The 10,857-nt window shown below is 44.3% G+C and overlaps 1 protein-coding gene across 1 annotated transcript in view; it reads right to left on the minus strand.

Moving 5' to 3' along the window:
- Positions 1-10,857, minus strand: part of LOC141084627 (cadherin-12-like) — a 1,440,185-nt gene that overhangs the window by 1,333,558 nt on the left and 95,770 nt on the right. The gene's annotated exons all lie outside the window — the stretch shown is intronic.

The raw sequence follows: 10,857 nt of genomic DNA on the forward strand, positions 1-10,857 counted from the left end.
TTTTTTTGTTTTTACATTTAACACATTAGCCGGATGATGGGACTACTACTGTCCCATCATTGGCTAATGTGTCAATCACTGTCATGGTAGCAGGCATCGCCCGATGGGACTTGTAGTCCCATCGGACGATGCCTGCACAGACCCCCGGAGCCTGCACAGACCACCGGCAGGCCGGCACAGCCCCCCGGCAGGCCGGCACAGCCCCCCGGAGCCTGCACAGACCACCGGCAGGCCGGCACAGCCCCCCGGCAGGCCGGCACAGACCACCGGCAGGCCGGCACAGACCACCGGCAGGCCGGCACAGACCACCGGCAGGCCGGCACAGACCACCGGAGCCTGCACAGACCCCCTGGCAGGCCGGCACAGCCCCCCGAAAGGCCCGTACAGACCCCAGAGAGGCTGTACAAGGGCAGGAAAGGGTTTTTCTTATTCCGATACCGGAAGTCCCATAGACTTGAATGGGACTTCCGGTATCGGAATCGGCGATACCGATACTTTTTTTAAAGATCGGCCGATACCATCCGATACGATACTTTGAAGTATCGGACGGTATCGCTCAACTCTACTCTTAATGAATTAGAAGGTTCCTAATGAATTAAGTTCATCTTACTCTTGCATATCCCTTCAGTAAGACTGACATGTACAATACTGGTCTTAAATTTGATACCATAGTGTGTGGCTTTTCTACTTAGCCACAATTATGAATGAAGAGGTAATAACTCATGGGGTGGCATTGCTTATGAAAGACAGTAGCCATTTGTCACTAATCCAGGACATCACCAATAAATCCATATATAATAGAAGTCTTTGTCGATTTCTTAGAAGAAGTACATATTTCTATTTTCTGTTATTGCAAATGGAAAAGATACAATTATGCAAACACAAAGCAAATGTTCATACAGAATTATTTTAGTGCACCAGTCGGGAAGTAAAACAGATTTTTTTTTATTCCTGTCTGTAGTATATACACATTAGTCTGCTAGCAATTTATTTTCTTCTTAACATTCTGCTACAAGCATGTTTCTCATAAAACATAGAGCAATGTTTGCGCTGTCTGCCCTTTAACCATAACATGATTTATCTCCGGTACTGTCACAATACTGTAAATATGGCTATACTGCTCCATAGAGATACATGCAGCTGTGCTTAATGGTGGGAGTAGAAAACAGCTGTAACACAATGTAGCTTTCTATATTAGTAATGTGCAGACTGCAGCACCTGAGTGAATCTGGCATATATTAGCCACATTTATTAACACTGTCACTTAGACAGATCTTTCCACTGTGAAAAATCAGCTGAACAACCAATGCACAAATAGAAGGAACATAATGTGTTGCTCATAATTATATAGTAGAGCAGCATTGCATTGATTTAGACAATCATGAAAATACAGGTAGGGTATTGCACCACCACTAATGCAAGCGGGGGCCTTTTATGTAAATTTAGCTATAGTATCTATCTATCTATCTATCTATCTAGTTCCAAAGTCATAAATGCAGCAGTGAACTAATTCTGCTTTGACATACTGTATATAATACTAGCTATGAACCCGGGTGGTGAGCATTTTTATTGGTATATGGTCTCCCATCCTGGTATGTGCTGCCCCCCTCCTATCCTGGTGTGCATGGCACCCCTCATCCCTATCCTGGTATGCATGGTCCCCTCACCCCCATATCCTGGTATGCATGGTCCTCTCACTCCCGTATCCTGGTATGCATGGTCCTCTCACCCCCCTATCCTTGTATGCATGGTCCCCTCACCCCCTATCCTGGTATGCATGGTCCTCTCACTCCCATATCCTCGTATGCATGGTCCTCTCACCCCCCTATCCTGGTATGCATGGTCCTCTCATCCCCCTATCCAGGTATGCATGGTCCCCTCACCCCCCTTTCATGGTATGCATGCTACCCCTAACCCCCCAGTCCTGGTGTGCATGGTCCCCTCAGCCCCCAATCCTGGTATGCATGGTCCTCTCACCCCCCAATCCTGGTATGCATGGTCCCCTCACCCACCAATCCAGGTATACATGGTCCCCTCACCCCCCTTTTTGTGGTATGCATGGTCCCCTCACCCCCATTTCATGGTATGCATGGTCCCCTCACCCCCTTTTTGTGGTATGCATGGTCCCCTCACCCCCCAATCCTGGTATGCATGGTCCTCTCACGCCCCAATCCTGGTATGCATGGTCCCCTCACCCCCCAATCTTGGTATACATGGTCCCCTCACCCACCTTTTTGTGGTATGCATGGTCTCCTCACCCCCTTTTCATGATATGCATGGTCCCCTCTCCCTCCTTTCACAGTATGCATGGTCCCCTCACTCCTCTTTCGTGGTATGCAGGGTCCCCTCACCCCCTTTTGTGGTATGCATGGTCCCCTCACCCTTCTTTCATTTTATGCATGGTCCCCTCACCCCCCTTTCGTGGTATGCATGGACTGATCACCCCCCTATCCTGGTATGCATGGTCCCCTCACTCCCGTTTTGTGGTATGCATGCTACCCCTCACCCCCCTTTCGTGGTATGCATGGTCCCCTCACCCCCCAATACTGGCATGCATGGTCTCCTCTCCCCCTTTCCTGGTATGCATGGTCCCCTCACCCCCCTTATCCTGATATGTATGGTCCCCTCACCCCTATTAAACTACACACATACAAAAAAAAACATATATACTCCCCTTTCTTCCTTGTGTTCCAGTGCAGTCACTTTTTGCTGGAGGGCGGGGGAGGAGTCTGGTACCAGAGTACATGCATGCCCATAGCACTGTCCGGCGCCATATTGCTGAAGACACACTGCAAATGTGTCTTCAGTAAAATGGCACAGGATCGCGCTATGCGTATGCGCGATTCTGGCCGCACTCCAGCCCCGATCTCCGGCCGAAGAGAAGCGCTGCAGCAACGCTCCTCCCGGTGAGGTAACTATGTAAGTATGGCGCCCGAGATCGCGGTATGTATGCATACCGCCATCTCTGGGCACCATACACACTCCTCACCACTGGATGTCTCATTCTGTCTGGAGCCAGACTGTGTAGGCATGTCGCGCTTGCTCAGTCTAGAACGGCTTCGGACAGAGTGATGCTATTATTTGGAGCATACCTTTAGCATCAGAAGTAATTTTTAAATTTAGAAAAAGATCAGAAAGAGAAAGAAACTGGAGAAAATAAAGGCTCCCATACACATTAGACAGCTGTCACTCGCATGATGGTTCAGCGAACAATTGTCTTTGCTGACTGCGCCATATTATTCCTAAATAAAACATGGAGTCCAAGTCCACCAATATGTAAAGAACAAAAAAGTTTATTGTATCAATACAAGGCATAAATACATATAGCAAAAAATCATAAAGGGCAGAAGAAAAAAGTCCCAGGTGTTTGGGACAGCAGAGCATCAGTAATATATCGGGGTTGGATAGTATTGAGCTCCTCTATCAACATATAGTCATGATTATCATCATATAAATGCATAAAGTGTTTTGTGCAGTCACAACATCATTGAGAGGAAAGCAAATGTAGCATAGACTATGCCTGGCAACTCTACTGATAATAATAACAGTGAAAAAACATGGCCAGACAATAATAGTCCTTAACTAGAGGGAAGGCACACAACAATACAAGGTACCACGAACTACTAACCAAACAGTAATTAATTTAATCATATGTGTAAGGGTACTGTCACACTTAGCGATGTACCAGCGATCCCGACCAGCGATATGACGTGGTCAGGATCGCTGGTACATCGCTAAGTGGTCGCTAGTGAGCTGCCACACAGGCAGATCTCCCCAGCGACATCGCAGGGGTCGAGGGTCGCTACTTACCTGTCAGACGAAGCAATCCTGACATCCTCCCGCCTGCGACCACGCGTCGCTCGTCGTCACAGCAGGAAGCCCAGCAGGAAGCTGATGACGAGAAACGGTCCGGGACGTTCTTGCACGATCAGCGATAACCAGCGGGGGAGCGGTCGGAGGTAAGTATCAGACATAGCGATATCGCTATAACGTCACAAAAAACAGTGACATTATAGCGACATTGCTAGCGATATCGCTTAGTGTGACAGGCCCTTAAGACCCATTTTCCTATACTACCACCTGTGTGATGAGCTGTACCTGCAGCCTCAATGCGTGTTTTGCGTGTGCTTCCTGGGGGGCTGTAGAAACTCTGCCATATATAGGAGTGCTGAACACCATCACATTCTGCAATCTCTATGAGAGAGCCAATGCTGCTCCCCCAATAGGATCTGTCAGGAAAATGTAAAGAGACCCCCAAACCAGATAACCAACTTTTGGCTAATATAAATGGAGGTCTTTAGAGTTCTATTTGACTTATGAAAAAATTTAGAACAAGGATGAATTCTCATCGCCACACAATAAGAGAAAAAATAATGGATCTACAGTACCTGTGGCCAAACATTTTTGTATCCTTGATCACAGCACCATGGACATGAAATTACTTGTATTACAAGGTAACTTCAAATCTCAGAGAGACAGAAGAGTCTGGGAGTATAAACTCATGACAACCTTTGACACACTCAGTGCAGGAATGAATGTGTTGCATGGATTTATGTCTTTTTACATCAATTAAGGAATTTGCTTCTCAGACCATGTGGGGGCATCACAATACAGAACCAGACCCCAATCAGAGAGCAATAAAACTTTCACACTCCTTATCTATGAAATGTTCCAATATTTATGGCCACAACTGTTTATTGCTCTCCCATAATGATAGTTCTGCTTCACGTCACTTGTCTTATCTATCTATTTCTGTGCTGTGCTGTGTATAAATATGTCATTCTTCAGATTTTGAATTAGTTTAGCCTGATGAAGAGACCTGAGTAGTCTCGAAAGCTTGCAATTTGTTACCATCTTTACAGTTAGCCATTAAAAGGTATCAATCACTGAGGACTCTCAATTCAAAATATTTTTCTATCTACTGACTAAGACAGTACAAAGATATATATATATTTCCTGTTTGTGACTTATGATAACTTAACTAACTGGAGAAAACAGTTGACAGTCTGAAATCTTGTCATGCTAGCGTTCGTGCAGGTTAAATAGTTGAATTGTAAATGGGTTGATTCTGCACCAGTAGGAAAAATAAAATCTGTTTCAGATCCCTGGGGGTGGGAGTTTAATGAGAAGGGCAGCTTATTGCAGTAATAACAAGAAAAGGCCAGAATTTATGTAGCAAACACAAGAGCTAGGGTCAGTGTTAATAGAACTATTTTGTCTGCTCCCGTACCATAATAATGTTTTACTTACCCTATCACTGGTAAACATGCATGCAGTACAGATAAATAATATGGAAATCCTCCTATAATGTCATCTGATTTCATAATGATAAAAAGAATGCCAAACTTCAAAGGATAACACCAAGCAATAGAAAATAAGTAATTACTAACACGCTAACAATCTCTTGTGAAATTCTCACATCTAGAGCAATGCTGACCTTATGGAACTTTGAGGGTGTTCATAATGCTCACTGTAAGTCCAGTAATGTTTCTGATTTTTTCTTCAGGTGAAATAAGCTCTCTTGCAGTACAGATTTTTTTATGGCTAGAAAAATTATGATTTCAGACTTAACATTTCCATATTAAATATTGCATTTGGCAGGCAGTAGGATACATCGTTGAAACCTTTATACAAAACTAGAAATAATGAGGCAGATTTATTTCATGTTTCCTTCCATAAATATATTGAAAAATATAGTCACTAAAGCAAACACCTTAGAGAGCAGGGTTAATATTTAAGACAGTTTTGGCCAGCCTGAAACTGAATTGCACTGGAGTTACATGCATCAAATTAATAAAGGGAAGCAAGGAATATAGTCCTTAATATACATAGGACGATGTGTTAACTATCACTATAGTGTTAGAGGGAAAAGACTCCATAAAATTACCATAAAATTTGAGGTGATAGTAATTAAAGAAATAAAAAACAGTCTATATTTAAGAAAAAAAATCTTGCTATTGTAACTATGCCCACTAAGCCTAATCGTTTGATACTTTCTCTTCTGTAAAGATGACTTTTCAGAAATCATTTCATTATCATCAATGACATGTATCATAGCACTTAAAGGAGGGATTGAGGTGCTGCTGATAGCACTGCTGTGTAGAAGGAGTAGTTCCAAGCTTATCGTTGTGTTTCAAGTAGTCTTTTTTAAACAGTATGGGTTCGTACTGAACTCTTTCTTAAATATAATTACATGTGTCTCTTGCACAGAAATAAGTCAGTCTCTATGTTTATCAAGGGTCTGGTGTTTCTTTTCTCAATTGCATGTTGCCTCCAACTTATGATTGGTCGATGTCATGCAGAGGAAAAAGTACACACCCCCAGAGACAAATCTGGGACCTGCAGTGATGTCTCGATCACGTGACCAGTCCATGTGATGTGTACATCACCTATGGGTGTGGTTACAGCCTACCCAAGATGGAGACCATGTGTTTGTGCACAGGCGACAGTGCTGGCTAATGTGAGCCAGAGTGAGCAGGCCTGTGTATTACCTCCGGAAAGGATACTTCTGAGGTTAAGAGGTAGCCGGGAACTTGTGCAGTCGGCATGGACAGTGGACGGACACCAATCCATATTAGGCACACCGGGGCTCAGCGAGGACCGTGGGTTCTATAAAGCCGAATGGTTGCCGGATGGTGCACGGGGTGTTGCCTATTATCCAGTTCCTGAAGAGAGGTTTTGCTGTGTACAAATAAACTGAATAAACTTGTATATTCCTCAAAGACCAGCAAAGTGAATACTCCCCCATCTACAGATAGTGGAGACACGCTACACCATGTAATGGAAATGAGAAATTAAAAAAAAGTACAAACTATGTTATCACTGTGCCACTTTATCATGATGAGATGTCATTCAAATGTGAAAAAATGAGAAAAGTCCTCTTTGGTGGTAAAATATTATTAGTTGTTCAGAGATTGAATGTGCATAATTTCACATGGATGAATCTGTAAAAAAGAAAATATAGCACACTCTCAATTTAAAATGACACAGTTTGCAAAAAAAGGCCAAAATCCACTAATCCACATGTAGTCCCAAATAGTGTTGAGCGAACGTGCTCAGCTAAAGTGTTATCCGAACATGCTCTGGGGCTAACAGAGTATCTTCAGCGTGCTCGAATCGAAGTGGCTATTTGTCTCACTTCTGTTCGACAGCCGCAACACATGCATGGATTGCCTGGTTTTACGCATAGTATTCGAGGAAGCTGTAGATACTCTGTTAGCACCCAAGCATGCTCAGATAACACATTATCCAAGCATGTTCTCTCATCACTAGTCCCAAACCAAAAATTTATGGACAGTGCACATCAGGAATAGAAAATATGGAATAAATTATTTTATTGCTTCATGCACGATAACAAAGCAACATTTCATTCTTTAAGGTCTTTCTTAAAGGGAAGGTGCAGCAAATGATAGTTTATATAAACAATAAATTTTAATACAAAATTAAATTTTTTAACTTTTAATTTTTTTTATTATTAATTATTTTTTCAGACACTGGGGGCTGCCATTTTGCTTTGTAGGAGTGTAAGAGTCATTTACTCTCTGCAAATATGGCAGCCCTGGGCATAGGAGACAGCGGTCGCCCGCTGACCCTATACCTTGTATTGAGCTGCTCCCTGCTTTGATCTGGGTAAGCCCCCTGGGCTGTCCAGATCACAGCAGGGGGAGGAGATCAGCGCCATTTTTCTGGAGCCCACAGTGTATTCTGTGAGCTACACTTTCTCCTTTAACTGCTGGGCTCAATGTGAGTCATGTGGTTATAGGAGACTGGAGAGATGTGACCGAGGACAGGAGGTGGCGGGAAGAGAGGAGCAGGGTGGGCAGCGGAGTAGTGAGGTAAGTATTGGCGGTGAGCGGCGACCAGCAATGCTAAATCACCGCTCACTGCCAGCCTGCAGTGTTCAGAGTGATGGAGTGTGATCATCACACACTGTGCTCTGAACACGTGATGGGAGAGTGCCCAGAGGCCATAGAGCAATTATCGCTCTAAGGTGTGAGCAGTCGGGAGGGGTCTATGGGGTCTATCCTGTGTTTTACTGAGCTGAGCTGTGTATCTAATCCTCTCCTGTGTGATACTGTATTCTGAGCCATAAAAAAGAGGGGGAGAAGCCAGCGCTGCTTGCGGTCAGAACGTAATACATAAAGTGTGAAAACACACATTGGTTTCTATCTGTATTCAAAAATGAGACATTTAGCAAAAAATTGATCAATTGTTTGAGCTACCCCGCCACGTCAAGGCAGTCTCGTATGGGGAGTCCTACTCTACGTTTTTTATGTTCGCTGTGCCATTGCGGCCTCCTAAATGTATAAAAGCAAGACCTCATTACATGCACACTGTACCTCAAGCATTTCAAAATCGTTCCTATGGCACCAGAGGACAAGCGCAGATAAAGGTTAGCCAGGTCCAAGCAGACATTTCAGGTCCAACCTCCACACTGCCTGACCAGCACCACAGATAAAGGACGATCCAGGCCCAGATACAGGTGCGTAATCAAATAAAGCCTAGGGCAGGGCAGGGCCGCTGTTAATGTGAACAGCAGCCTAGATCAATCACTAAGAAAACAGAAAGAATAGCGTACATGACCCAGCGCGCACGGCTACAGTGGTGGTCAGCCACAAAACCAATATCAAGAAAAAAGAGGGGGAGAAGCCAGCGCTGCTTGCGGTCAGAACGTAATACATAAAGTGTGAAAACACACATTGGTTTCTATCTGTATTCAAAAATGAGACATTTAGCAAAAAATTGATCAATTGTTTGAGCTACCCCGCCACGTCAAGGCAGTCTCGTATGGGGAGTCCTACTCTACGTTTTTTATGTTCGCTGTGCCATTGCGGCCTCCTAAATGTATAAAAGCAAGACCTCATTACATGGACCTGGCTAATCTTTATCTGCGCTTGTCCTCTCTGGTGCCATAGGAGCGATTCTGAAATGCTTGAGGTACAGTGTGCATGTAATGAGGTCTTGCTTTTATACATTTAGGAGGCCGTAATGGCACAGCGAATATAAAAAACGTAGAGTAGGACTCCCCATACGAGACTGCCTTGACGTGGCGGGGTAGCTCAAACAATTGATCAATTTTTTGCTAAATGTCTCATTTTTGAATACAGATTGAAACCTATGTGTGTTTTCACACTTTTTGTATTACGTTCTGACCACAAGCAGCGCTGGCTTCTCCCCCTCTTTTTTCTTGATATTGGTTTTGTGGCTGACCACCACTGTAGCCGTGCGCGCTTGGTCATGTACGCCATTCTTTCTGTTTTCTTAGTGATTGATCTAGGCTGCTGTTCACATTAAACGGCAGCCCTGCCCTGCCCTAGGCTTTATTTGATTACGCACCTGTATCTGGGCCTGGATCGTCCTTTATCATGTGGTGCTGGACAGGCAGTGTGGAGGTTGGACCTGAAATGTCTGCATGGACCTGGCTAATCTTTATCTGCGCTTGTCCTCTCTGGTGCCATAGGAGCGATTCTGAAATGCTTGAGGTACAGTGTGCATGTAATGAGGTCTTGCTTTTATACATTTAGGAGGCCGTAATGGCACAGCGAATATAAAAAACGTAGAGTAGGACTCCCCATACGAGACTGCCTTGACGTGGCGGGGTAGCTCAAACAATTGATCAATTTTTTGCTAAATGTCTCATTTTTGAATACAGATTGAAACCTATGTGTGTTTTCACACTTTTTGTATTACGTTCTGACCACAAGCAGCGCTGGCTTCTCCCCCTCTTTTTTCTTGATATTGGTTTTGTGGCTGACCACCACTGTAGCCGTGCGCGCTTGGTCATGTACGCCATTCTTTCTGTTTTCTTAGTGATTGATCTAGGCTGCTGTTCACATTAAACGGCAGCCCTGCCCTGCCCTAGGCTTTATTTGATTACGCACCTGTATCTGGGCCTGGATCGTCCTTTATCATGTGGTGCTGGACAGGCAGTGTGGAGGTTGGACCTGAAATGTCTGCATGGACCTGGCTAATCTTTATCTGCGCTTGTCCTCTCTGGTGCCATAGGAGCGATTCTGAAATGCTTGAGGTACAGTGTGCATGTAATGAGGTCTTGCTTTTATACATTTAGGAGGCCGTAATGGCACAGCGAATATAAAAAACGTAGAGTAGGACTCCCCATACGAGACTGCCTTGACGTGGCGGGGTAGCTCAAACAATTGATCAATTTTTTGCTAAATGTCTCATTTTTGAATACAGATTGAAACCTATGTGTGTTTTCACACTTTTTGTATTACGTTCTGACCACAAGCAGCGCTGGCTTCTCCCCCTCTTTTTTCTTGATATTGGTTTTGTGGCTGACCACCACTGTAGCCGTGCGCGCTTGGTCATGTACGCCATTCTTTCTGTTTTCTTAGTGATTGATCTAGGCTGCTGTTCACATTAAACGGCAGCCCTGCCCTGCCCTAGGCTTTATTTGATTACGCACCTGTATCTGGGCCTGGATCGTCCTTTATCATGTGGTGCTGGACAGGCAGTGTGGAGGTTGGACCTGAAATGTCTGCATGGACCTGGCTAATCTTTATCTGCGCTTGTCCTCTCTGGTGCCATAGGAGCGATTCTGAAATGCTTGAGGTACAGTGTGCATGTAATGAGGTCTTGCTTTTATACATTTAGGAGGCCGTAATGGCACAGCGAATATAAAAAACGTAGAGTAGGACTCCCCATACGAGACTGCCTTGACGTGGCGGGGTAGCTCAAACAATTGATCAATTTTTTGCTAAATGTCTCATTTTTGAATACAGATTGAAACCTATGTGTGTTTTCACACTTTTTGTATTACGTTCTGACCACAAGCAGCGCTGGCTTCTCCCCCTCTTTTTTCTTGATATTGGTTTTGTGGCTGACCACCACTGTAGC

This window comes from Dendrobates tinctorius, unplaced genomic scaffold (assembly GCF_039654945.1).
Source record: "Dendrobates tinctorius isolate UK_male_01 unplaced genomic scaffold, ASM3965494v1 ptg000025l, whole genome shotgun sequence".
Taxonomy (NCBI): Eukaryota; Metazoa; Chordata; class Amphibia; order Anura; family Dendrobatidae; genus Dendrobates; species Dendrobates tinctorius.